The 27,863-nt window shown below is 41.0% G+C and overlaps 1 protein-coding gene across 6 annotated transcripts in view; it reads left to right on the top strand.

Annotated features, from left to right (window-relative positions):
• INVS (inversin) overlaps window positions 1–27,863 on the top strand; it is a 145,403-nt gene that overhangs the window by 30,108 nt on the left and 87,432 nt on the right. The window contains exon 2 of one of the 6 annotated variants that reach the window (XM_075921591.2): window positions 25,192–25,274. The exons of the other annotated variants lie outside the window; for them this stretch is intronic. The gene's annotated coding sequence lies outside the window, so the exon portion shown is untranslated. The remainder of the gene's footprint in view (window positions 1–25,191; window positions 25,275–27,863) is intronic. 6 annotated transcript variants of the gene reach the window in all.

Raw genomic sequence — 27,863 nt, 5'->3', positions numbered from 1 at the left:
CTTGCAGGGCAGGAGCAGAATGGAGAAGGCTTGGGTGCCCCCAGGCCCTAATTGGCCTGGGGGCGGGGAAGCAGCAGGGCCTCTGCAGACTGGATCCACCCTCTTGGCGGGTTGGATCTGGCCCGCAGAGGCCCTTTTGCCCACCCCTGAACTAGAGGCTGCCCTTGTCAGTTGTGAATGTTCTGGCAGGAACTCATCTCTAGACCAAAAAATTGTTTGCTTAAAGCTAAGAAGGGGGAATTTATGAATAGAAAGTTATTCTGTATGTACTTCTCAATAAATAATTCTAGTTTAATCCAAGAAATCTATCAGCCATACTTTTTCCAGATTTTCTCACAAAGGATGCCTTGTTAGCAGCAGTCTGCTCCAAGAAAGTAACTCTCTGAAATATCCCAAGCATAGCCGTCTTTGTCAACAAAGATAATGAAAAAAATTCAATAGTCTGAATGCTAAAATAATGCACTTAACTTTTTCTATTCAAATTATGATAGTGTGAAAAAATTTACATTATACTTACATTTTTCTTAGATACAGATTCAGTCAAATAAAAAATTTCCCTGGTTTTGCTGCAGCGATTCACACTCTGGACTTTGAAAATAAATGTTTATGGACTTCCAGAGGAAATAAACCAGATAACATATACTTAGGACTGGTCTGCACTACTGAGTTTGGTTGATGACATAACTATGTCTTTGTCTACACTGCAGGCTTGCTCCTACCAACATGAATGCCCTACTATACAGATGTAACAGGGTTTATGTCGGTATAGTGAGGGCAACGCAGTGTTTGTGTAGACACTGTGTTCTTTACATTGTCTGCTGGCTGCCTTGTCAATTTCGTTGCTAGAATGGAGCCATGAAATTGAAAGCTGTGTCCCCAGCCAGGCTGCTGCTGGGTCTCTGCTCCAAATTGGACTGACCCCCTAAGCTCCTAATTTGAGCTGCTGTTTGGGGTCCCCTCTCTCCACAGGGAGCCCTTCTGCTTTACTGGGGTCCTGGCTTTCTGACAAAATCACAGCAGCCAACTAGACACAAAGAGTCAAGGATCCTTACACAGCTGCCCATCTACTTCTGGCTGTGAGTGTGAAGGTGAGAAACCCTGGGCAACTGCCTCCCTGTGCTCTGCAAACATCCCAGCTGGGAATGAGAAGGCAAGAACCCCTGTGGGGACAGCTGGGCTCCCAGTAGGACGCTACACAGAGCTGAAAGCCCAGTCTTAGTCTCTCTGTTTCTCTCTCTCTTTCTCTCTCCCCCTCTGACTTTCCCTCCCCAATGGGAAGTGCCCTTATTGGTGATACACACCACCAACGTAAGAAGGGTAGTGTACCAACTTATGATAGGTTGACTTAAGAATGTAGTCAATGCCCTAAATTTCTATCTAAAATTGGTAGATCAGCATACAGTGTGAACACATAAGCAAATCTGTAAATGTGCAAGTGAAAAAAAATAGGGCAGTTAGTCTATATCAGACTAAAATAAGGAAAACATCACATAGGTGAGAAGTCAAAGACTGGAAAACATTTTCTCCTAGGAGTGGAGGTCAATCTTGCTAAGGCTCACCTATTGAATAGCTATGAAGGCAGTTCTAGAGCCAAAATAGGGTTGTTCTGCTCTATTTCATGATGAAGGAAGTAACTCAGTATTACATGCTGCAACAGGAAGACTACCGTATATGAGCTCTTCAGAGAAATTTGTTTTTTTCCCAGGGAATCTTTCTTGGGGATATAACCCCTCAGGCAGCTCATAGAGTATTGGAAGTAGAGGACCTAGCACTGAAATTTGTTTTGTGTGTCATTAAAAAAATAAAAGGCCTCTGAACTTTTATATTTGTGTCTGAATCTATATCATGAATAGATGGAAAGTCATAGTCTAGATATTTAAAAACCAGTCAAACTACTATATGATATATTCAGCGGTTCAGAAAAAGCTGTGCCCTGATTTGTCACATTCCAGGTGTCCAGCTCTAGAAGAAGGGGAATGGACTCAAAGTCAGCAATAGCAAAATGGTTACAGTGGTGCAGAATAGAAACATACAAACTCATGTAAGCCCAGCTTCTTATGCATATCAAGGTTTTTTGGGCAAGTTCCACAATAGTCCTATGATATAACATTGATTTCAGCAGTGCTTTGCAAGGCCAGCGCATGTATTTGTTGTTAAAAAAATACTTTCTCCAGGTATTATAAGTAAATTTTACTCATTTTATTTGGACACATCCTTCAGAAACAGGCAGCATCTATTAAGTTCCTCCTGTTTCAGATGGTGTGTATACTTTGTATTTGGGCCAGTGTGAACAAAATGTACAGTCATGTGAATTTCTGCTACCTAGCTGTTATAGAAAAATGTCAGTTGTCTGTCTCTGCATCGCCTTTCATCTTCTTGGCCATAGATTTCCAGTTTGGTCTTCTACATCAGCAGCAACCCCTGCTACTCTTCTGTTTCACTAGTATTTATGGGTTCTGTGGAAGCTTCCCTCAGCAACAAATGGTTTGTTTTCAGATAAAACTCTCCTCTTGAGATTGTGTAATACTAGCATCTTCCTCTGAGTGCAGAACTCGCTTCCCAGCCTCTGCCTCTAACAAGCATTTCATTGTCTTGAATTACCAAATTTAATGTGAAGTAACTGGAAAATTGGTTATACGTTTGTTTGAAGCATTCTTTTGGGACTTTTAAGCAGAATTGCATAAATGAAGGAAGTCCAATAATGAGGTTAGCAGTGCTGCAGTTCCTAAAGCTGCCTCTTCTCATCTCACTCTAGCTCTTTGGTAATGTGACCTATGTGGAGTCATGTTTTTTCTTTGGCCAAGTCTACGCTGGCACTTTACAGTACTGTAAATTTCTTGCTCAGGGGTGTGAAAAAACACCCCACCACACACACATACATACACCTGGAGCACAGCAAGCTACAGCACTGTAAAGCAACAGTATGAACCAATCCACTCATTGAGGTGATTTACATAGTGCACTGGGAGAGCTAGTGCCATGGCCATGCGTTCAGTTTAAAGTGCTGCCGCAGCTGTGCTTTGAGCTGTTCGGTGTAGACAATCCTTTGTGTAAGCTTGTGTGAGCATAGTTGGCTTCTAGTGCTCATGCTAAAATACTTTCTTCAGAGACTGCAGTTTGGATATAAAAACTCCCTTGTTACATCTTGGTGATTTTCTTCAGTATATAATGTAATCCATAAACAGTAAAGTTTAGGGAGAGCATCAGGTAGTCTGATTCAGTCAGGCCTTTAGGTTATATTCTTAGTGAATATAGTGAAGGGAATTGCCCTAAATTGAATGAGTCTTAGCCCTAGTGAAATAGACTAAAGTTCATGCAAGTTTCTAGGAGTAGAGCTCAGAGGATGACTACAGAAGGCAATTGTCTCAATATATAAAGTCCTACTTCAGTCATACATCTTATATGTTAGGAGGATTCACATCGATGTGATTCTGTAGAATAGTGGAGCTAAATCTTGATTTAAAACCTAATCCTAGACAGATGTGCACACATGCGTAATTTTACGTATTGTGACTACGACTTGACTTCAGGTGTGTGAGAATAGTTTTGTTAATTTTCCTTAGTGCATGTAGTTGGACTAAGAAGTCTCTAGAAGTTTCTTTAAATTCAAGTAGTTTTATGATGTGTGAATTTTATAGAGCCCCCATCTATTCTAATGTTGAAATACTCTTTGAAAATAGCACAATATTTAAATGAAGATATATATTTTTAACGTTCATAAGAGTTAAATTAGAAGAACGAAATTATGGTAAATGTTACAGTATTTCTGAAACATATCAAATTTAGATCAACATTCATCTGCTAGTCAGTTTTTAATAATTATACTTGGTTTGTACATTTTAAACACAATTTTACTTTCTTCCTAAAATATTTAAATTTTCCATCTTGCTCATATTTTTAATAACCGTATTAGTATAGTATCTGTGTGACCCTACCCTGACTCTTGATACAGTATAATTTATAAGGAATCCTTATACCAAACTTTTTATTTTAATAGTGTTGAATTTTAAGATGATAATAATATATAAGAAATGTGAACAATTTAGATATAATTTTTATTTTTGCAACTTAGCATATTTTCATAAAACAGGTTAACTAGTGCCTGTGTTCCTTTGTACCCAACCCCACATTATCCATTCTGTCTGTTTAGTGGAGTAAATAAAGCTAAACCAATTTGTGGATAAATACGATGCAGGTCTACTGTATGCTGAAATATTTTTTTATTGAATTAATAATGGTATTTGGCTTGGGCTTTAGAGTTTTTATTAATATCAAATTGTATCTTTTTGATTTTGCAAAGACCTCATACAAACATGGGAGCAACATGATAAAAACATTTTCTCATTTAAATAATCAGTTTTCCAAAAATTAACTAAAACTCATATACTGTAGTTACTAAACATACTTTTTTTTTCTTTTTTGGTCTACAAATAATTTAAAAGGCATAGGAGCCCTTTCTCAAGTCACACTTCTATTATTGGCATAAGAAGTCAGCCTTATGATCTACCTAATGATGGGTAGATTGAATGGCAGGCATGCAAAACTAATATTATTTAATTTTATTTATTTATTAGAAGAAAATAATATTTTAATGTGATTTAGGAGCATCACATTTTGTATAGAGCTTATTTATTTAACCTCATGATCTTATTACTGTTACCCTCATCCTCTCTGCCTCTTTGATATTGTTTGTTACACTCACTTGTTGTCTTATGTATCAATTTTGGTAAGTTTCTCAGCTCTTGGAATTGTTTCCTTTAGCCCCTCCTCCCCCATGCATATTGTCTTGTCCAGCATAATAAAGCCTTGATCCTGTCTGAAGTATTTTTTTTAAAGTAGCACCCATATGATATTCTTTAATTGCTGTTTGTATTAGGATAGTGGCCAGACTACTGATCTCCCATTTGCTGAGTGCTGAACAATCCCTTATGAAAACACAATTTCTGCCTTGTTTAGCTAACAATCTAGGAGAGCTCATATTCTAATAATAATAATGAAAATTCCAAGAAACAAATTCCTCCCTGATGTAACTCTATCAAATGAAAGGAATTTTATAATCTTGTTTCTGAAGTTTTTGTTATTATCTCTGATTTATGTGGAGCTTTCAGGATCATGTTTTTAATTTTACAAATCCTGCACTTGCCATAACATTTCCCATCTTGTTGTGTGACATTTGGGGGTTAATTTCTGCAGAGTTTCTGTTGAGTTTGAGAAGAATTCTTTGTGAAGAGAATCAGTGCAGCCTAGTGGAGAGCAGAGACATAAGCATTTGCATCTCTGGAATGTTTGTATTGACAAACCTTAGTCTGTTATTGACATTTGTGTCCCTTGATGATACTTCTATCTGGCTTATCTTTGCTGGTCAAATGCCTTAATTGTTCTGGCCTTTAATGCAGTCAAAGTTGGAGCAGGAGTGGAGAAGAGAAGAGAAGGAGCAGGTCTAACAGAGCATCAAGCTTGAGCTGTGAATCTGCTGGCAACGATCAACCTGTCATAATGTTATGATTTGTTCATTTTTATACCATTTATTAGCCTTTACTTGTTGTGCCATTTGGCCTCCAGGGCAGATAAAGTGCTGTCTAATTTGGTAGGTTTGCTTCTGTCAGAGTGGCCTCCACAGAGAAGGTGTTAGCTGTAGTGACAAATAATCAATAGCTGTCGTTGTCATGAGGAACGTGAGTAGTTGGGCCTTTCATCTGGAGGATTAGAGGTCTAATTGGATTGAGAATAGGGAGGGTGGGCTGTTGAGTAACCCTGTCAGCTATGTGAAGCTGTCAAATGTCAGCCTCACTGAAAGGAAGGAGGGATGGTTAGCTTTCACAGACTCAGAGAAAGTCATATGAAAGCTTTTAAAAAACTAATAGAAAAGTAGAATAGGCTAATGCATGCTTTAACCTCTTCTTATTTAATTATACATCTCTATCTGTAATGAATCTATGTAACTTTAAATTATATTTTTTGTGAGACAATGTTGGCAGTTTAATACCAATTCAGGCTAGTTCTTTGTCTTGAATGAAAGTAACTTTATTACTCTGATGTGGGATATAAATGTGAAAAATTTTGACATAGCAAAGGTAAATAGTTACCGAAAAGGAAAATCCCTATCAGGAATTATAAAGAAATCAACTAGTTTGTTAAATTCATATTTATTTTGGTAGAAATTTGGTAGACCTACTACACGTTCAGTTCAAGATTTTATGCTGTGCTAAGTGGAATACGTACCATATATTAACTGTTGCATATTGTATACAGTCTTGGCAGCTGAATTATTGTGCTTTTTATTCCTTTGCTATTTGGCTTTCCTTGAAGAAAATGTTTTTGTTCCAAAGGATATCAACTCAATGAATGAGGCATTATTATACTAATAAATGAATAGTATGTTCAGTAGAAAGCAAGCCTTTGAGGCAAATATTTTCCTCAATAGAGTAAGTATAATAAAATAACATTTTAAATGAGCACCTGTTTAAAGTATAAAGTTATACAAACAGTGCTTTTCTCATGTACACCTCTTACTTCATTTACTTGTAAATATACAACTGCTTCCAAGTTGGAACTTGACATATTAGTGTGATTAAACTTTTCTGTATGTAAAATGGGACTCCTGAGAATTATGATATTGGGCCTAATTGATCCGGTGTATACAGGCAGTCCCCGACTTACGCGGATCCGACTTACGTCGGATCCGCACTTACGAACGGGACTTTCTCGCCCCGGAGGTCGAGGTGGCGGATTGCTACCTGCGAGCTCCGGGGCGAGAAAGCCCCGTTCGTAAGCTGCTCCGGTGCCCCTGGTCTGCTGGAGACCGTCTCCAGCAGACCAGGGGCACCGGGCGGGTTCCCGTGCTTCTGAGGCTTTGCCAGAGCAAAGCCTCAGAAGCGCGGGGAACCACCGCTGCTGCCGCTTCAGTCCCGGTGCCTATGGTCTGCTGGGGACGGTCCCCAGCAGACCACAGGCACCGGGACTGAAGCGGCAGCCGCGGCGGGGTCCCGCGCCTCTGAGACTTTGCCAGAGCAAAGCCTCAGAGGCGCGGCACCCCGCTGCCGCTGCGGCTCTGCTCCCCGTGTCCTTGGTCTGCTGGGGGGGAGGGGAGGCGCAGCTAGTGTGCCCGCCCCCCCCCAGCAGACCAGGCTTTTGTTTTGGACCCTGAGGCAGAGCAGCTGGGGCGCTGCCGATTGGTCCTGCAGCGCCGCTCTGGGCACTACTGGACCAACCCGGCAGCACCCCAGCTGCTCTGCCCCAGGTCCTGATTCAGCCGCTGCTGGTCAGTTTCAGCAGCGGCTGAATCAGGACGCCTGGAGCAGAGCAGATGGGGTGCTGCTGGGTTGGTCCAGTAGCACCGAGGAGCGGTGCTACTGGAGCAACCCAGCAGAACCCCAGCTGCTCTGCCCCAGGCATCCCCAAGTCAGCTTCTGCTGAAACTGACCAGCGCTGAATACAGGAAGCCCGAGGCAGAGTTGCTCTGCCCCGGGCTTCCTGGAATCAGCTGCTGATCAGTTTCAGCAGTAGCTGACTTGGGGACGCCTGGGGTTCTTAAGTTGATTCTGTATGTAAGTCAGAACTGGCGGTCAGTTTCAGCAGCGGCTGAATCTGGACACCGGTTCCGACTTACATACAGATTCAACTTAAGATCAAACCTACAGTCCCTATCTTGTACGTAACCCGGGTACTGCCTGTATCTATAACTGACTACTTGTTGCAAAGTGCTGAGAAGCGTTGACTGCTGTTGGCCTTGGAATAAGAGCCTTTTAAAACAAAAATGATCGTCAATCATGTACATCAACTCATGTCTTCACAATTGCTTTTGTAAATCAGAATGTGAATTTTATCTCCTTGCCTATGTATTGCTTTCCACTGTTCTTTAGGCTCTTTGGTGAACACTGATTGTTATTAGATCCCAAAGTTAGGGGGTGTAAAAACACATTTGAGCAATGCAGATCCAGTAGATCTGAAGAATAAACAATCCAAACATTCAACATTGTGGGAAAAATGATGGTTTTGTTTAATTTTAGTGGTTTTTTCAGTATTTTATATTTTTCCATTTTAAAATCTTTTGTAACTAAAGGTGGAGAAATGAACATTTTCCATTTCATTGTGGCTTCATAGTCTTGTGGCAGTGCTCTCTGGAGCCACAATTTTGCTGCTGCTTTGCCATTCAAAACTCTGGTGGTAGTGAATACTGATGCAGCAACTCTCTGTGCTACACCAGTTAATGACAATAGCCATTAAACAACTCACATGAGGCATACTGGTGGTTTGCAGGAAGTGTTCTGAAAGCAGATCTTAATTTCAGTAATGAAATAATTGGTCAGGATGTAGTGTGAGAGTTGTAGAAGCAGCATTCTCAAAGCAAGTATCTGGCATCCCTCTTCAGTGACTAAAGTGACAGAGTGTTTTGATCCCATTGAAGTCTACTGATGTTGTTTCAGCTACCATTTTCATGTTAACATATACCTGTGGTATATTCCCCTGTTCATTCTTGCTTTTCCAAACATTTTCTTTTGAAAATTTCACTGCCATTTCAAGCCTACTCTTTACAAAATTGAACTTCTTAACATTTCTTACTCCAATTGTATATCCTCATTTCTGAATAACCATTGATAACTCCACTATTTCCCCCAACCTCTCAGCTTACAACCTCAGCAGTAGTTTAGATTCACTCAAATCTGAACTAATTGGAACTAAGTTTCTAGGTTCATCTGTGCACATTAGAAGTAGGTATATAAGTCACTACTCGACCTGTCTGATATGCAAATACTTATCGGATAGTCGACTAGTTGGGAATCACATAAAAGGACATTCAACTAACTTTCTGATGTCACATCTAAATTCAGACCATTTCTTGGTGGGAGAGTTTTCATTTTCATTTTTGAAGCCATAAGAAACATCTTCTGCTTTTATTAAAGGAAGTCTTGTGCAAAAAGAGGTTTTATGTGCAGTAGAGCAGTGGTGAGCAAACTGTGGCTGGGAACAGCAAACTGCGGCCTCTAGGAGCTGCGGGGGGAGGGGAAGGAGGAGGGCTGTGGGCGGTGTAGATCAGTAAAACATCTTGACTAACAACCAGATTACCCTGATGGGCTTGCATGCAGGCTCCGAACTGCTCACCACTGCCCTAGATTCAGTCAGGAGCAGGAGTGGGTAAAATAAATCCCGCACCTGGATCTGGCCTGCCAAACATTTGGATCTGGCACATCGTACTGTGAGAGAATTCTCTGTCCCCGACCCCCAGCACCATCCTTGCAGCCTGGGAGCTGCAAAGGCATTGCTTGCAGGTGCATATAGCATGCAGAAAACCACTTTCCCTGAGTTTAACCCAGAGTCTCATACATTTTAAACATCTGTATAATCTGTTAATAGCACTGGCTCATTTTGGGGGTACCAACTAGATAGAGCTTAATTTGTAGACAACCCTTGTGAGAATACCACTACTTTTCCTTTTATACAATCTCTGTTGCCAGGTGCCCACTTAAATAGGCACATCCTTCCTTGGCAACTGTTACTTTCGATAATCTCTTGTATTTTGTTCTCTATGGCTTTGTCTACACTTAAAAGTGCAGCTGCAGCAGCGCTTTTAACTGAAAGTGGGACCATGGCATGGAGCGCCATGTGGTGGGTGGCTGCTGCAGCTCAAATTGGCTGTTGGCGGTGGCTCTGGGAGCTGGGGCTTTTTGGTGGACCAGTAACGTTTTATTTGCATGTTTGCATATTCATCATTTGCATAATGAATATGCAAACATGCAAATAAAATGCTGCTGATCTGCCAAAAGTTTGTGAATGGGCTTGCCAGTCTGTAATATAAAAAAGGTTGGGAACTGCTGCTTTGAGGTTCTGTAACTTGCTGCACTTGTGTGTTTTTTCAGTGCAGACTTAGCCCTTATCAATAATCATTCAAGCTGATCTTGTCAAACAAATTCAATATTGCTTTAAAAAAGTGTTAGTTCTTCTTTGAGAAATGTTCCCGTGGGTGCTTCACCTCAGGTCAGTGCACCGCTGCAGCACCTTCGAAGGGAGTTTTCAGAGCAGTGTCTCTGGGGCCACGCAACTGTATGCTCCTAGTTTGTAAAGCCCAATTCCTTCTCTACCGCCTCTGACCACAGACGGAGCTTAGCAGTGTTCCTTACCTCATCCTGAGTGTTAGATAAGTCATTCCCTTTTCAACCTGCTTTTATTCCCCAGTTAGTTAGTTAGTTAGCAGTTCACAGTTTATAGTTTAAGAAAAAAGAAAGAAAAGATTATTTTTTCTCCTACTTAATCCCTTCCCTTAGTTAGATTCCTTAGTTAATCCCTTCTCTTCCCTTCCCTTAGCTGGCGCCATGCCCTGCTCACCAGGCTTTAAGCACTGTTCCTCATGCAAAGACCACATACCAGTGTCTGACAGACATGCACAATGTGTCCACTGCCTCAGTGAAGCCTCCCTGTCTCAAAAATGCCCCCATTGTACGAAGTTAACATCCAAAGCTCAACAAGACAGAGACTTGCAACTCAAACTCACTTTCCTCAAGACCAGCAGCTTGAAAAGCCACAAACACAGAGAGACAAAAAGTCCTTGAAAAAGCGAGCATCTTCACAGGGGGCTTTGGCACCAAAATGGTCCTCACCAACATGTTCGGTGCCGAGAGACATGGCGGCACCGGGCATCTCTGGCACCGCTGGCATCGCGATCAAAGCGGGTAGTTCAAAACCCAGCTCTAAGACCTCAGGCTTTAAGTTGCCTGCCTCTGCTGCCATGGCACCGTCTGGCACTGAGATCATTTTGCCAGCACCACCAGCAGCTTTGTCATTGGGCACTGATACTGACACCACGGCAGCACCAACCACATCATCTGGCCAATAGGTACAGAGACATCATCTGGCACCGCAGATAGCATTGGTGCAGCCAGCCACAGCAGTGTCAACACTAGCACAGCAATATATGCAACGTAGGGACCTCTTGGTTTCCTTCACTTTTAATTCACCCTTCCTTGGTACCGACCGTTCTGGTACTTTGGCACCACAACCAGTTTTGTCACCGGAAATATATTCCATGACTCCGAAGAGCATGTGGATGTGGTTTTCTCTCCAAATAATTCTTCCCCACCTACCACTCTATCTACTCTGCCAGAACCCAGCCACCACATTTCAGGCATAGAAGCAGGCCACCATGGAACAGTAATCCCTGGATGCCGCCCGCATGCCATAGTGCAGTGACAATACTGGAGCCCCTGGCAGTCTCAACACAGATACCACTACACTTGGAAATACCATAGTGTACTGCAACATTCCCTGCTATCTCAGTCCCTATTTCCCCAGCGTCAGCAAGCCCTAGAAGGGGACCACTCCTAACCCATCACAAGTTGAACATCCCCCTCCCAAAGGGTCACCGAAAACCAACACTTGTGGATGGGCATTCTGTGACATCTTCTAAAATAGAACCCATGAATCCTGCAGTCATGGAGCTGGCAAACACGATTTGGCAAATTCCTGCAACAGCAATACCTACTTGTAAGAGCTGACAAAAATATTATGGCTCTGAATTTCTTTTTACCCACCCTGTACCTTATTCATTGGTGGTAGAAGCTGCACACCAAGGCTACTTCTAGACTGCATCCCTCTGCCGACAGAGGGATGCAAATCAAGCACTTCGGAAGGTCAAATGATCCCGGGATTTAAATATCCCGGGCTTCATTTTCATACTCAGCTCAGTCATTGTGCCAATTTTATTCTAATATTTTTAGCAATTCTGTAGCTATATTTGGCTTTGAGAGTTAGTTTTACCCTAAAAGTGTGATGCTCTTGGACAGGGGTGGGCAATCATTTTTGATGGGGAGGGGGCACTTCAAGATTTTGCAGAGTAGTCAAGGGCTGGGGTCTGGCATTGAGGTTGGGTGCAGATGGGAGCTTGAGGTAAGGGATTTGGGGTGCAGGAGGGAGAGGAGTCTGGGAGGGAGTTTGGGTGAAGGAGGCTGTTGTGACCTGGGGTACTGGAGTAGCCCAACTACTCATTAGATGATTTAAAGTAACTTTAATTCAGAGAAGTAGCTGAGTGGACAAATAAGGGGCTGCAGGTTTCTGACCACTGAGAGCTCTTGCAAATATGGATGCAGTAGGGGGGCAGAGGGTTGGGTATGTGGAGTAGGGGGGCAAGAGTGGGGGGGCAGAAGGTTAAGGAAGGAAGGGGCTGGAGGAGCAGAGGTAGGCTCTGGGCAGGTGACTTACCTGAGTGACTCCTGACCAGCAGCCCAGCATATTTCGCAGGCAAGCAGGGAGCCCGCCCTGCCCCCGCACAGGCTGCAGGGCCATATGCGTGTGCGAATAACTATGAGCCAGAGGGGAGGTGGGGCATGGTGCTTCGTGTGCTGCCTGTTATTCAAACAGGCAGCTCCTATTGGCTGGTTTCTGTGCTGGGGGCAGGAGCAGCGCCTGTTCCCCCTTCTCCTCTTGGCTCGAGTTTTTAAAGAGAAACAGCCCAACAACTGCTTTTCTGAGCAGCCTGATGGTGGAGTGAGGCAAGCAGGTAGCCTTCTTGGGGTTCACCGCAGCATCCTGCAGACCGGATCCAATGGCTTGGCGGGCCACATCTGAGCCACAGGCCATATTTTGCCTACGTCTGCTCTTGGAACACAGTGCTGTACTTGGATAGAATAATTGCTCATCTCAATAGATTTCATATTGTTGCACCCTTTTACTGCTCCCTTAGCATGTTTAGCTCTGTAGTTTCCTTTGGTATACCAGAGATGTGCTCAACCCTGCCCCCAGGGTTTTCACATCTTCAGTCTATATTATATTATGGCTCTAGAGATAAAAGTATCTCAGTTTGTTTGTATTTTTGGAAATACCATTCTTAGCTCTCCAGAGCTGAACTTGCTGTTTGCTTTTGGTGGTATAAGAAAAGGTACAGTTTGGGGGATTTAGAAACCCCTTCTGTGTATGCCTGAGTGTCCCCTTTGATAATGAAAAACAAAGACTACAGCTGCAACATAAACTATTCAGTTTCTATTGTTTCGAAATGTGATGACCAGTATTCAGTATTTGGTTAATAAGACAGAATGGTTTTGTGTTTTTACTGCTTATCATTAGTTGTTGGTATTATAATTGCAATTTCAAATAAATTACCATGTTATACAATGGTTCTATAAATGTTTCAGTAAACACTATAACAATAATAAATCATTTTGAAATAGGACAGCTTTCTTCTATATTGTCAAGGAATCTTCTATAGGATGTCTGACACTTTCTTAATCCGATGCTCAGGTTTGTCATTTGAATCAATACTAAACCAGATAGGATGTCTTTAGCTTGTACAGCTATGGCTATAAAGGGTATTTGAAAAATAAATTCAGTTTTTAAGGCTGTGACACAAAGTCTAGGAGCACTAATTTGTCTTTTGTCTCTCGATCTGTCTGTAAACAGTTGGTTAAATTGGTGATTGAAGAGAGTTAGGTGAATTATACTTGAGGCAAACTTGATCTTTAAATAAATTATGTAAGTAAATTTTGTTGATTCCAGGAAACTGGCAGCTCATGTTATTGTGTCTTAGATTATAAAATTCACTTAGATTAATCTACTTTTTCAGAATAATGAACACTTGGTTCTTTTCTAATTGTAATCAGTTTGTCAGTTTTGAAATTAATTCAATACTGATTTTTTTTTGAAACTTTGAAGAAGCCATTTTTTTACATGTGATTAAAAGTGACTGAAAGTGACCATCAGGTTTGATATGAAATTTTGTAATAAAAATCTGAAAACATCAACAGCACTTGTAGAGACTTGAGGGGTAACCTTACAAATGAAATAATATATTCATGCATCCTAAAATAACCATTTCCTTCTCTATCTTGATAATGTAAAACATAATTTGAAAGACTTCAAGTAAACATATTTTCAACTTCCTGTTCTCAATAATTTAAGAGGTAAGAAGCCCAGTGATCTTTAGAAGTCATAAGGCATTAGATAACTTATTTAGACTTAGTTTAATTTTCCCCAATACATAAGGGTTTTCTGACCTGATTTCAGTTGAAAACCCCTCTAGTGTATATATCTACAAAGTGGTTTGATGTGTATAACTGAACCTCAAGTTGGTCAATAATTGTTGCCATATGTAAATCACAATGTGGGCTGCCCTGTATATTCCTGTCAAACCCTCCCCTCATCCTCCAGGTGAATCATCATAAACACTTTAAAGAAAATAAAAGAAATTGTATAAAACCAGTTCTGCTTATGAAGTGGCCTCATTTTACAAGCAGTGTCAGATCCACAGTCCATTGTGTCATTACATGCTGAGTCCAAGACCTCTCAGAGAGGCATTTCTAAGCATTCCATTCTGCCATCTTTACTTTCATTGGGTAGTACCTTAGTAGCCCCAAAATAATTTAAAAAGAAAGCCCAAAATAGTAATACATGCTCTTGCCATCCTTACTTGTATTGGGTAGTAATCTCAATAGGACTGCTTGCAGAGTAAGAATTCCAAATGAGGATTTAAAAGCTAGAATATCCTTCAATTGGACCGGTTACAATAATTCAGACTTTTTTTTGTGTGGTGCGGGATATTCACACATATGTTATGGTGCATTAAAAGGTTTTAAATCAAATTTGTGTGTACATGTGTACATAAAGAATCTATGTGTAAAATAGAGAACAATAGTATATACTCAAAATCTGAATGTCATAATGGTTCCACTCCTTTTTAAAAACATAAATTCATAGATTGAAACTATTTCTGAACATATGTTAAGGGATTCTGTGTTCTGGTGATTGCTTCTTAATAATCATCACAGCTTGTTTTGTTTCCCCCTAATACTTCAGAAATAAAACTGGGATAGATGGTACTGCAGAAAGGGATCTAGAGGTCTTAGTGGACACAAGATAAATTTGAGTCAACAGTGTAACACTTTTGGGAAAAAAGCAAAAAAGCATTCTGGGATGCTGTGATGAATAGCAGATGTGCTAGCAAGCACCCGGTGACTAAAGGGTTAAACTCAGGTAGCTAGCAAGGGTGTTGGCAGGGGGCCAAAAAAACCAATGGGATACAGTGCTGAAATTTGAATTATATATAAATACCTTGCCTACTTCTTTGTGGGTGAGTTCTAAGTTAAAGGCTGGAGGGCACAAATGAAGTAATCAGAACTACCATGTCTCCACAGAATTTGGGGCATGGAAGTGGACTGGACCATGAAGGGATTGTGAGTAAATAAAGAAAAATGTGTATTTAGTCACTATCAGGGTATTTTTCTTTGTTTTGGTTGTTTGGTTAAGCTTCTCTGTATAAAATCCATGTGCTCTTCCCTCTGCTCCTTCACTATTTAAGCTGTACCCAGAGATACTATGTTCTGTGTTTTAATTTGTTATTCTTAGTTGCTCTGTAACACCTAGCAATCAAGTATGTTTAATTAAGTACATCTTTTTGTTTTGTTAATAAAATCACCTTTTTTAAGGCGATGATTTGATTCTTGTGTCCCGGAATGTAACAGGAGGTCAGTGTGTGTGTGTCTGCCTAGCCTAAGAGGTCAGCTATCGGAGATGCAGTTTGTTTTCTGTGCTTTTTGTTTCTTTTTTTTCAAACTCTCTTGTGGCAAAAGAGCTTGGGCTATCCCCGGGGAAGGAATTCAAGTGTTCCTTCCTGGTTTTTCAGGGTTTAAATCACTTGATGGTGGCAGCCTATTTTCCAGAGCTAGTGCCTCTGTGACTCGGGGGAGTTTTAGGAGTGTGTGTGTGTTTTTGTAAACAGAGCCTATAGAGAAGCAAGGAATTTAAGGTCTTTTGTGGGCCCCTACTTTCTGCACTCGGGATTCCATAGTGGGGAACAGGCCTGACAGATGCATTACCAGGAGTGTTGTAAGCAGGATAGGAGAAGTCAGTCTTCTGCTCTACTCTGTGCTGGTTAGGCCTTGATTGGAGTATTGTGTCCAGTTCTGGGCACCACATTTCAGGAAAGATGTGGAGAAATTGGAGAAGGTCCAAAGAAGAGCAACAAAATCAATTAAAGGTCTAGAAAAAAAGGACCTATGACGAGGAAAGACTGAAAAAATGGGTTTGTTTAGTTTGGAAAAGAGAAGACAGCAAGGACATAATAGCTTTCAAGTACCTGAAAGGGTGTTAGAAGGGAGAAGGAGAAAAATATTCTCATTAATCTCTTATAATAGAAGAAGCAGCAGTGAGATTAAATTGCAGCAAGGGGAGGTTTAGATTGGACATTAGGAAAAACTTCTGTAGCTCAGCCCTCCCCGATAGTTGAGGGGAGAGCCGGAGCTAGGGTTGCTGCGGCCCGGCCCTCACTGGAGGCCAGGGGAAGACCTGGGACTGGCGTGGCCTCAGCCTGACCTTCTTTGGTGGTCGGGGGAGAGCTGGAGCTGCTTCTGCCCAGCTCTCCCCAGCAGCCAGGGGAAGAGAGCTGGGGCTGACCCTCCCCAGCAGCTGGAGGGTGGAGAAAGCCAGGGCTGACGTGGCCTCAGCCTGACAGTCAGGTAGAGGAAGTGGAGAGCTGGAGCTGGTGCGGCTCCAGCCAGGAAGAAGGCGCAGGCCGGAGCTGCCATCCTGCAGCCTCAACCTGGCCCTCCCCGGGTGGCCAGGGGCAGAGACCGAGCTGCCTACCCCAGGAGAGAGGGAGGTTGGTGAGCGTAGCAAGCAGGGAACAGAGCCCCCCTAGTATGATTATATAAAGACAGGCTGGTCTTTGCCTTGTTTTATTAAAAACAAGTCTGCAGAGCTGATGAACAAATTAAAAATGTGTCCTTAAATGATTTTATTTGAAGAACAATGTCTGAATTCATCAGATAACTTTAATGTTTCCCTCTCTACCCTCCACCCCGCCCTCAGGGAATATTGAAGTGTGATTTAATAGAAACATAAGGGATCTTAACCTGTTTCACATTTTCACTTGGGTATTGAATTCTTTGAAGCAATTCTTTCCGTCCTTCCTTCTCATGCTATAATGAAAGCAATTATATATAGCACAATAGTTATCTGGTAAAATTCAGAAGTAAACATCACATATTTACAAACATCCACTAAAATGCTATGGCTAGTAGATGTGTAAAAAAAGCTGTGAATGCAAAGAAATACTTACACTGTACTTTTAAAATAAAGACTCTTCTATTTCAGGGAAATAGTTTTCTAATTTTAATCCTGTCATACTTGGAATATTTAAGATAAAATAATTCAAGGACCATTTTACTTTCTGATTTTAGGGTGGTTGTTTTTTTCATTGATTAAGTGCTGTGTGATAAATCTCTGATCACCAAAATATTATTTGGAATAACTTAGTCTTCATTCTGCATAAAGCAGAGGGAAGATTCTAAGAATATGAATGGGTTCTCTTTCACCGTTCTTTTCTATTCTTGAGAGAGATAAGATATTTTGGGAACTTCTGTCTTAGTGGCTTTAAATAACAGTGTAGGAAAAGAAATGAATATCAGTAGAAGAGATCAACTAGAAACTGGAATGCTAATTGCATTCTTGTCCTTGCAGTGTTTTAGAAGGAAACAGTTTTTCTTGATATATTTAGACAACAGACTTTTGAGCTGTTTATACCACTATGCAGAAAACCATACAGTAATTGTGGTTGTGAATAAATAGACTCCAGTGCTGAAGACACATAGGGCACTTTTTTCCTTTACAGTTTTGGTCAGTTTTCCTCTCTTGTATCCTTTGACCATATGCCACTTGATTGCTGTCTATTCCTATGGAAACCAGGATATCGAAGCCAAAGTTGTAAGAGGCATTGGAGAGAAATATTATACGAGTTCAGCTACAGAGCAGCTAAAGATGCTGCTTTGCTTTCAGTCAAGCCATGTTTGATGGCCAGAATTAGTCTCAAGTCATAGAGAGTTGTTCTTGGCTGATATATTGCCTAAGATGCCTTGCCAGATGGATGAGCATCTTAAATTTGGAAACTGGCAAATAAAACGGCTATTCAGCTATTTGAGCCTCTCTCTTTGGACTGAGAGTTTTAACTTAGTATAAAAATGCTTCTAGTGGAGTTGCTAAAAGGGTACTTTGTAAGATTTAGATACAATGTCAAGATTAGTGATGCTGCAGCCACGGTTGAGTTGAGTGGATTAGCAATATATCAGATATTTAAATTAGCCAGACAGCAGATGAGGAGCATGACATCACCTTTATCAATGAGGAATGAAAATACAGGACTTGGAGTTTTATTGCTGTGCTGAACCTCCGTGGACTATTGCTGTAGTGCAACGCCAAATGCAATTTTGAAGATTTTCTTTAATACTTCCACTAATTAGCTTAATTATTTTAATAGTGTAAAGACATTCATTATTATTATTATTATTATTATTTTATTATTATTCCGTCAGAAAATAAATTTATTTCACTTTTTATTAACAGTATCCTTAAACTTTATATAACAATTTTTCTGTGTGCACAGATGCAAATCAGATTTAACTCTCATGAACTCCTAGACACTTGGGGTGTGTCTAAACTACATGGCTCCGTCGATGGATTTAAATAACCACGGCTTCATTGAAATTTAAATGGCTGCCGCGTTCTGCCGACCAGCTGATGATCAGCTGTTGGTCGGCAGATCGGGGCAGTCTGGACGCGCCGCTGTCGACAAGGAAGCCTTTGTCGACCGGTGCAGATATGCCTCGTGAAATGAGGTTTACCTGCGCCGGTCGACAAAGTCTTCGTTGTTGATAGCGGCACGTCCAGACTGCCCCGATCTGCTGACAAATAGGTGATCATCAGCTGATCGGAAGAGCGCGGCAGCCATTTAAATTTAAATGAAGCCGCAATTATTTAAATCGCGGCTTCATTTCCTTCTGCCGATCAGCCTAATCTACATGGCTCCGTCGACAGAGCCATGTAGTTTAGACACACCCTTGGGGAAACAGAGAAAAGGGAAATAACAGTTTTTCGGGAGTTAGTATTTCAGGACATTTAGAACATAGCATAGAACACGGCTGCATGAATTAACAGTGCCTATAGCACTGAGAGCTAAGATAAGGCTTTTAATCTGCAGTTTCTGATTATCCCCCAGTGTATCAGTTATATCTTACAAACATTTAAGGGAACTTCCCAGAAAAAATGGATGTGTCTGTGCAGTCTGTTGACATTTTTGCAGTATGTAATGGAGACACTGGAATTTCTTTTTACTTTAGTACTTTCTTTGCAGTCTCATACATGAATATTCACTTCTAGCATTAAGTTTACTAAAATTGCTTGTTTGGTGTACCTTTTTAGTACTTTTTTTAGATATTACTGAACAGGAACAAGGAATCTTTGTAACAGGGTTAATTTTAACTATTGAAAAGACAGTTTAAATAGTAAGGTTTTATGTTAATGCTGTGATACACAGGTCATTTTTATACTTTACAAGGTTTTCAGATCAAAATGAAATAAATTGTACATGGAAATAAGCACTGCTGTACATAATATGCATCAGCCAGTTCAGACTTTGGAATGAAATTCTGATTTCAATCTGATTTTTGTAAGCATTAAAAAAATTTACCTAGATGTTGCAATGAACTGACTTAGCCTGGTTAAGAAAGCCATTGTTTATATTAAAGCTATTAGTCGTATGGTATTATCAGAGAGTATCAACTGCCACAATAGTTAAGTTTGGGAAATGCTTCCAGTTTCAAAGATGACTCCTGTAAGTACTCTAAAATCCATTTGATTTGTCAAGCATGACTCTTTGAAAATTGCTGCCTCATGGGGGTTTGATGGGATGTTAGTGATTCAAATTTAGGGTCACTTGCTTCAGGCTTTCCTAAGATTTAGTCTCTCCCCCCACCAGGAAAAAAAATGTAAGGGTGATTCTTTCAGTGCTTTCTGCATACTCTTGGGTTTCAAACCATGGCTCTAATTTGAACAAGCTCCATAGAGTTTGTTCAGCATTCACTCTAGGGATCCACTACCCCTTTGAGTAAGTTGTATTGAAAATGTTACTCAGCAGACAGTTTACCCCTAGAAATAGACTTGAATCTAATGCTTGCGAACAACAGAATTAATTAATCTTCTGCTCTAAAGCATTCTTGTTTTTAGTTTTGATAATATTTTTGTATCTGCTTTATTCTGAAGAACTGTCCTCCGCTATCTATCAATTAGCTGTTAATATAAACTTCAGAATTCAAGTTTTAACATCAGCTTAGGTGCTTTTGTAATTACTGTTCCAAAATATTTTAAATGTAATGATGTATCAAAATGTACAAAAGAAGGAGAGAGGATACTGGTGGTGACTTCTATTTTTGAAACATTTATCTTGCTTCCTAAACAGCAGCTGAAACTGATAAGAGACTGGTGGGGAGCAAAATCTCCCATTTGCTCTCTGTCATTCTTAGTTATGACTGATGAATTGGCAGCATGCTTCTTCTACAAAGAGGATACAGTCAGAAAAAATGCAAAAGAAAAATCTCAGTTAAAAGAGATGTACAATCTATTTCCTTCCTAAGAAATTTATCTTGCTTTTTGGATGTAAACATCTAAACATTGTAAGTAATACAATTCCAGAGTTCAAAAGCAGAGCAGGATTAGCTGCAGTAAAAGTTTTTATCTGGAATGACGGGTGCTGTTTAATCACGTTTTCTGGCTAACTCATATTTAGCTGGAATAAATGCGGGAGGGAGAGGGGCCAGGGATGAGGAGTTTGGCGTGTAAGAGGGGGCTCAGGATTGGGAAGTGTGGCATGAGAGAGGTTTCAGACTGCTGGGTATGGATGACCCTCACCTTGTGCGGCTCATTGTAAGCAGGGACTTTGCGAAGGCATGACTAGGGGCCTCTGCATATTGCCTCCACTCACAGGCCAGCCCCCACAGCTTCCACTTGCTGCAGTTCCCGGCCAATGGGAACTATGCAGCCAGTACTCATAGTGAAGCAAAGCTCCACCTGGGAGCATCAGGGACATATTCCTATGTCCAGAGAGCCACACAGAACAAGGTAGGGAGCCTGCTGGCCCCATGCCAACCAGACTTTCTGAGATAAAAAAATGCCAGTCTCTAGAATTTTCTAGTGAATGAAATTGCTGGATAAAGCAGTTTTTACTGAATACTGATCTCAGCATATGAAGATGGTCTTTCAGATTACATGGTAATACGTAAAGGCTGGACATATAATTGAAGATTTTAAAAGTCATTTAAAAAGGTAACCATGTAACCACTAAAAATCTTAGCAGTTACACAGTTACATGCCCTGCAGGCTCATGCTTTATACTGCAGAGCTCACAGCGGGTCCTCCCTGGGAGCGGGGCGCCTAGGTGCTGCTACCGCAGCTCTAGCCACTACCAGTTAACCAGAACTGGTTACCCAACCTTTTACATCCCTAGTATGAATGTGTGCCTTGCAGAGCAGTGGAGCGGTAAGAATAAAAGAATTCAGATTCTCCTAGAAAAAACCTAATAGTGAACCTGATAATTAATAGCTGTTTTAAAACAACTCTTTTAGCATAGGCTACTCTATACTAACCTCTTGGAACAGTTGCTATTGTAATGTGAAATTAACAAAAAAGAATATATCAATTATCTACGATCAGAGAGCCCATTCACGCAAATCATTTAATATTGCCTCATCTCATTTTCACTACACTGATAAAAAAATTTGTATTGATTAATCTACAGGTTTGTACAATAAATATGCACAATTTACAGTATCATAAGCAATTGTTGAATCTCAGTTGTAACCCAATATGCATATTTATTATGTTTTGAAGTGCTATGGTTAAAAAATTAGTATGTAAATCTTTAAGATTAAATATCACTCCAGTGATTTAGTTTGCCTTGAAATTTTTTCAGTCTTCTCAAGAATACTGTGGACAACAGGAGCCTTGGACGAGAGAACCCTTTTGGGGAAATGTGATCAATGTGGATTTTTTTACTACCACAAATCCCAAGATACTTCACAGAATTAAAATTATAAAATTTAAAAGTAGGAGAAGAAATGAATAATATTGAAATTTACATTTGACTGAAATGATAAAGATTATACCCATGCCGTGATTATTTTTTTTAAAAAAGGCCTTGTTTTAACTGAAATCTAGCATATTTCAGAATGTTCTATTAACGAAAAAGTAAAATAATGAATTTCATTATATTCCTCCAAAGCAAAAGGAGTTATTAAACTCTTAAAAGTCTTTCTGTTTTTGTAAAAGAGCAGTAAAAAAGATTGTGGTTAGGCTATTTAGTAACAAATAATATTTATTTTTAATTATGCATACATTTTTTAACATCACAATAAATATATTAATAAACTATTGTGTCATCTAGAATCCTCTGGTTTCCTAGCTCTTTTCTTTCACAGTTGTAAGACTAGCTGTGCCTTTGGCCCCTCCCTGGTCTCCAAGTTCACCCCCTCAAGCCTTAGATCTCTTGCTGACCCCTATCCTCGGGATAAATACTACATTTCCCCTAGCGATGTTAAAATATATCTCTTTTGATAAACATGTACCTGCTGAAATTTTCAGTGGGTACACATTTACACATGGGGGGAGGCAGCTCCACGGGAACCAGTGTGCATGGAGAGCTGGCTTTCAAGTGGAACCACCTCCATGCCCCTCCCCCGACCCCCCGCTGCTGCCTCTGTATTAGAGGCAGCAGCATGGACCAGAGCGGGGGTGTGTGTGGCTGTGTGTAATCATGATATTAACCAATGAGCCCAGGCTCATCGGTTAACTGTTTACACTGCCATATTTCTAGTTTCTCCTGTTCTTAGCCCAGGTCTAAAGCTACATCAGCCTGTGTACCAACCATAATTGCTCAGCAAGTCTGAATGGGCTTGGCACTTGCAAGTCTTTCTTTTGGAAACCGGGAGCTGTCGTTAATATAGGGGCCAGATACCCTTTTCAAAATAAAGTATTGTTTAACAAAGGGACACAGCAAAGCATAGGAGAAACAATAAAACACTCTATATTTGTCTGTTTTCCTGAGACTCACCAAGCTTAGGAAGGCTAAACTGCCAGAGATGTTGGTGCTGTTGGGCCTGTCTCTCTCTGCGTGTTCCTTGGAAACAGACCCTCAAAACTACTTCCTCTGCCTGAACACTGAATGCACACTGTCCAGAGCATTGCGTCCCAAACTGTGAACCATGGTCATGGGAGAACCATCAGTATTTGTGGGGAAAACATTTAGTGGGTAAGACTTTGTCTTTTCCTAAAGAAAAACTTACTAACCTAGGTTGAAAAATCACTTGCGTTTTATCTATTGGGTCTATGCTTTTTGCTATAGCAGCTGCTGATGGAGCTGAAAGCCTTTCTGTGCCTTCTGCTCCTGCAGGTGGCCTTCAGCAGACAGACTTCTTGCTGGGGGAAACATTAAGTAGGAAGTCTCTCTGCTGAAAGCCTTCTTTTAGAAGAGAGGGCAAAGAGAAGTTCCCAGTGCTGGCAGCACTACAAGGAGTATTTCCAGAAACTGGAAGCAGGGCTAAGGGAGACAGGTGTGTCTTATCTTTATAGTAGAACAGTTTTTGTCAACTGTTAAGTATACATGTAACACACATTTGGCTGAAGATGGTTTCAATAAAGTTAAACTGAAAAGTAAGAGAGATTTGGAAACTGATCACCCAGAATTCATAAACAAGAGTCATTTTATATTGTGGCCTTGCAAAATGCAAATAAGCACACACCATTGGAAAGACCTCACTACTTCTGGCAGAAATATCTAATAGTACAACTATGATTGGGGAAACAAGCAACCATGGCACTGAAAACCAGTTCTATCTCAAATATCATCCATCGATGTATTGATGACCTTGCAGAAAACATCCACAAGTTATTGATAGAGCAAGTTAGGAAGACTCAATATTGTTCTCTGCATCTTGAAGAATCCATTGACATAGACAGCTTGACTCACATTCTGTGTTATGTGAGATTTGTCAAATCAGATGCAATAGCTGAAGAACTTTTATTTTGCAAAGAAATCCCAAATCAAACCAGTGGTGATGAAGTACTTAAGATCCTTTGATATATTCATAGTGGATGAAGGTCTTATCTAGATCATATATGTGGGGCTATGAACCACTGATGGGGCAGAACACATATTTGGAAAAAACAGTGGGGTGACAGCTCAAGTAAAGAAAGTGGCACCAGCAGCAGTTTGAACATATTGCATGACCTGAAGTAAATGAAGATCTCAACATGATTAGAATTGTTAAGCAGTAAACGCAAGTTGTTCTCATATATTGGACAAAGGAATGGGCTCTGATCACACTCAATTTATTTCACTGTGAATTCAGGTGGTTTGTCATGTGGATGTTACAAAACCTCTTTGAATTTTGTGACTTAATTGGAGTTTTCCTCCTTGGAAAAACAAGATTATTCACATTACATGTGTAATGTGGACTTTTTTACTATATTATCTTATCTGCAGGACATATTTGGGAAATTGTCTGCACTAAGTCTAACACATCAAGGTAGGAATACAAATATACCAGATTCAAAGGAAAAAATTGTGGATTAATGAAGAAATTTTGTCTGCGGAGATGCCATACTGAAAAGGGAGTGATCCGATCTCTGACAGGAAAAAAAATGAAAGTGGTCCAAACACTTTTAAAGACTAAATATTACCTCGTTTATCTGGATTTTATTCCCATTTTGGTGAATATTTTCTTGGAGTTGAGTGTAAATCTTCTGATACCTGTTGAATTTGAAACCCATTCTTGCTAACAGTTGACACATTCCAATCTTACGTATCTCAGCTCAAAGAAATCTCTTTGACTTTTCAAGTGATCATACATTAAAAGACCAAGCTTTTGAATCTCACAAACCAGAAATTCTGAATTTCTGGTAGAGGAGTTTTGGAGAGCTAAATGATGAAGCTATGAAAGTGCTGCTTTTTTTTTGCTTCTATTTCCTTTTGATAATCTGGGATTTCAGCAACAATTTCTATGAAAACAATGTAGAAATTGTTTGAATTTTGGAAAATTATTTATTTCTAATGCTACCAAAGATTCAACCAAATGTTGTGCAGCTATGCAGTTCGAAACAGACCTGTCCTTTCTTAGACTCTGCCGGAGCACACTAAGACTCCATATTTTCAAACTATAGTTTTAGAAACATGGATTATACAATTGAACAGAAATGTATACAGTTGAATAAAATTGAAAAAAACATCCATACTTTGGTGCTCATCTTGAGTCTAAGGCAAAGTCAGCTTTTTTAAAGGTATTTGGTTGTTAGGAGCTCCATCAAGTCTTAAAATATCTGCAAGAGAAGCCTCAGTATTAAAAAGTTTGGTAACCATGGCTCTAGTAAGTCACTTCTTAACTGTTTCAGGTCCTTTGGATCTATCCATTCCCAGCCTTTGCAAAGTGCAGCATTGTAACTAGGCTGTAGCCAAAGAATTAACATCTTCACAGGTAATTAGTTTGTTGCTGTTTTTAATTACACTTACTGTTTACTTATCTAGAGACATTGTTTTCGTCTCTGCTAGTTACCTAGCAGATCTGCTGTTGAAATTGTAAAGAAATTAAGTGCTGGTACATACATATTTGAAGGGAAATGAGAATGGTAAATCTCTAATTTGGAATACATTCAGATTTCTTATTGATGAAAAAAGAGAGAATGTTGCTGGATATCTTACAAATGTCAAAATCAGAAAGTTTACACATATAATAGTCATAAAACCAGTACTTCAAACTTACTTAAACAATGAAGACCAGAGTCCGAGTCCAGTTTGTTGAAGAAATTCACCAAGAAATGTGTCTCTGTCACATAAGACATAAAGACAGTTGTGATGCATGAATTATCGAAGTTCATAGCAATAAACATAAGACCTTTTGAGGTAGTTAGCAGTGAGGGATTCCTTGCATATTCTCTGTGTTTGATTAATATAGGTGCCAGACATGGTGAAATGGATGCACATGTGCTAATGCAACATTAGCCCGGCATGCTGCACTTGTTGTAGAAGAAAAAAGAAAACAAATCTCCACAGAGCTGAAAAACATTCTTGGAACAAAAGGTGGAGGTTTACCCTTGATTTGACAGATGACTACCGAAAGGTTGCCTTTTTGGAAGTAGCTGCTCATTACATAGAACCACAACAATTGAGAATGGTGGAGTAGGTGCTTTGTGTGACTCAATTTGACAGCAGAAACCAGAAACTGCAAACATTAAATCAGTTGTTTTTTGGGCACTCAGATGATTTGATATACCCAGTGTTACCGGCCAAATGGTTTTCATTACTGACCAGGGAGCAAATGTGATTGCTTTCCCTCAGCTTCAATGAGAAAACAGGCTATTTAGCACACATTATAAACACTATACTTGAGCATATTACCTAACCGGGAAACTAGAAGGAGGAAGCAGTAACTGAACTGATTAATGCATTCCAAAATCTGGATCAGCAGATCTGGAATGCAAAGCAGACTGCAAAAGTCTCTGAAAGGAGATGTTGAAACATGATGGAACAGCAAACTAGTTATGTTTAAGAAAATCAAGAAGTAATGGGACAGAACATATGAAATTTTGAATAAGTATACTCAACTCATTGATAGCATTCATCACAAGACTGTAAGCATCTTAATAGAATTTCTGCAGCCTTTCAAATAAGCATGACACTAGAGCAGTCATTATAGCCCACACTCCTGTGGTACGAAAGGCTGAAAAAAGCACCTTCATGCTTCTGCCACTGATTTGCTAAATCAACTCAAATCCAAAGCCTTGGAAAAGTTTAAAATCTAATCTATGCATAGAGTGGTGGTTTTCTTATACCGTACAGGCAGTCCCCGACTTACGCGGATCCGACTTATGTCGGATCCGCACTTACGAACGGGGCTTTCTCGCCCCGGAGGTCGGGGCGAGAAAGCCCCGTTCGTAAGCTGCTCCGGTGCCCCTGGTCTGCTGGAGACCGTCTCCAGCAGACCAGGGGCACCGGGCGGGTTCCCGCGCTTCTGAGGCTTTGCCAGAGCAAAGCCTCAGAGACGCGGGGAACCGCCGCTGCTGCCGCTTCAGTCTGGGTGCCTGTGGTCTGCTGGGGACGGTCCCCAGCAGACCACAGGCACCGGGACTGAAGCCGCAGCCGCGGCGGGGTCCCTCGCCTCTGAGGCTTTGCCAGAGCAAAGCCTCAGAGGCGCGGCACCCCACTGCCGCTGCGGCTCTGCTCCCCGTGTCCCTGGTCTGCTGGGGGGGGGCGCAGCTAGTGTGCTTCCCCCCCCCCCAGCAGACCAGGCTTTTGTTTTGGACTCTGGGGCAGAGCAGCTGGGGCGCTGCCGATTGGTCCTGCAGCGCCCGCTCTGGGCACTACTGGACCAACCCGGCAGCACCCCAGCTGCTCTGCCCCAGGTCCTGATTCAGCCGCTGCTGGTCAGTTTCAGCAGCGGCTGAATCAGGATGCCTGGGGCAGAGCAGATGGGGTGCTGCTGGGTTGGTCCAGTAGCACCGAGGAGCGGCGCTACTGGAGCAACCCAGCAGCACCCCAGCTGCTGTGCCCCAGGTGTCCCCAAGTCAGCTTCTGCTGAAACTGACCAGCGCTGACTACAGGAAGCCCCAGGCAGAGTTGCTCTGCCCCGGGCTTCCTGGAATCAGCTGCTGATCAGTTTCAGCAGCAGCTGATTTGGGGACGCCTGGGGTTCTTAAGTTGATTCTGTATGTAAGTCAAAACTGGCGGTCAGTTTCAGCAGTGTCTGAATCTGGACGCCAGTTCCGACTTACATACAGATTCAACTTAAGAACAAACCTACAGTCCCTATCTTGTACGTAACCCGGGGACTGCCTGTACTCTCAAATGAAGGAGACAGAAGTTTTCACTGAAGAAGGGAGATATAAACTTTATCAAGAGACCAAAAAGCTTGTCTCATGGCAGGAAAAAATAGTTAGGTTTTGGTTGGTGAGCGTGTAAGTAACAATGATCAAGTGTCAAAGTATAACAGCCTGAAACTGACAAAGAATGAAGATGTGCAACTGTTGGCATGGTGGAAACAACGGAAACATAATTTTCCCCTTTTCAG

The sequence above is a fragment of the Pelodiscus sinensis genome, chromosome 2, assembly GCF_052426305.1.
Source record: "Pelodiscus sinensis isolate ZL-2025 chromosome 2, ASM5242630v1, whole genome shotgun sequence".
Classification (NCBI taxonomy): Eukaryota; Metazoa; Chordata; order Testudines; family Trionychidae; genus Pelodiscus; species Pelodiscus sinensis.
The sequence above is the reverse complement of the archived record's forward strand: the minus strand, read 5'-3'. Positions and strand labels throughout refer to the sequence as shown.